Consider the following 1,269-nt stretch of genomic DNA (forward strand, 5'->3'; position numbering starts at 1 on the left):
TTATTAATCAATCATAATGTGCTATTGTATATGGGAATTACAAATAGATAAAAGGAAATACATAAATATGGAAAGTGTACAAATACAAGGAAAAGAAAACTAGGGGTTCCCCTTCTCTAAGCCGCCTCTCTCTCTCTCTCTCTCTCCTGCGGCCGCCTCTCTCTCTCTCTCTCTAGGTATTGGGCCGGTTATTGACCGGGCCGGTTATGGACATCCATCAATTGATTTATAACACTCCCCCTTGGATGCCATAACCATACAGGGATTGTAATACGCTTTGGATGTTACCTCATTAAAACCTTACCAAGAAAACCCAGTGGGACAAAACCATGGTGAAGGAAAAAGAGTACAACACGTATACTCCCCATGTTCTGATCATCACTGAAGATCCTTCAGTCTACGCATCCCAATCTGATGCGTGAGCTTCTTGAATGTAGAAGTTGGAAGTGACTTGGTAAATAGATCAGCTGAGTTGTCGCTGGAATGTACTTGAACCACTTGGACCTCTCCAGCCTTTTGCAAATCGTGGGTGAAGAAGAACTTGAGCAAAATATGCTTTGTTCTATCTCTTTTGATGTAGCCATCTTTGAGCTGAGCAATACATGCTGCATTGTCCTCATACATCACGGTCGGTTTCTTGCACTTGACCATCCCACAATCTGATCGGACATGTTGGGTCATCGACCTTAACCAGACACATTCGCGGCTGGCCTCATGTATGGCCAATATTTCCGAATGGTTCGAAGATGTGGCCGCGCTTGTCTGCTTCATGGAACGCCATGATATGGCCGTACCTCCATGTGTAAAGACATATCCTGTCCGTGATCGAGCATTGTGTGGATCTGATAGAAAGCCTGCATCACCAAAGCCAACTAAACCATCTTTGTTATGGTTAGTATAAAATAGACCCAAGTCTTTCGTTCCTTGCAGGTAACGAAGAACATGTTTAATTCTGTTCCAGAGCCTTTGGGGCGGACATGAGCTAAACCTAGATAGTAGGTTCACGGCAAAGCTTATATCAGGCCGTGTGTGAGTTGCCAAGTACATAAAAGCTCCTATGGCACCAAGATATGGCACTTTGGGACCGAGGACTTCTTCATCGTCCATCTTGGGACGAAATGGATCAGTGTCCAGGCCGAGAGACCTCACGACCATGGGACTGGACAGAGGATGGCAATCGGCCATATTGAACCTCTTGAGTACTTTTTTTGTATATGCCATATGATGCACAAGGATACCATCATTTATGTACTCAAGTTGTAATCCCAA

Source organism: Brassica oleracea, chromosome C4 (genome assembly GCF_000695525.1).
Source record: "Brassica oleracea var. oleracea cultivar TO1000 chromosome C4, BOL, whole genome shotgun sequence".
Lineage (NCBI taxonomy): Eukaryota > Viridiplantae > Streptophyta > Magnoliopsida > Brassicales > Brassicaceae > Brassica > Brassica oleracea.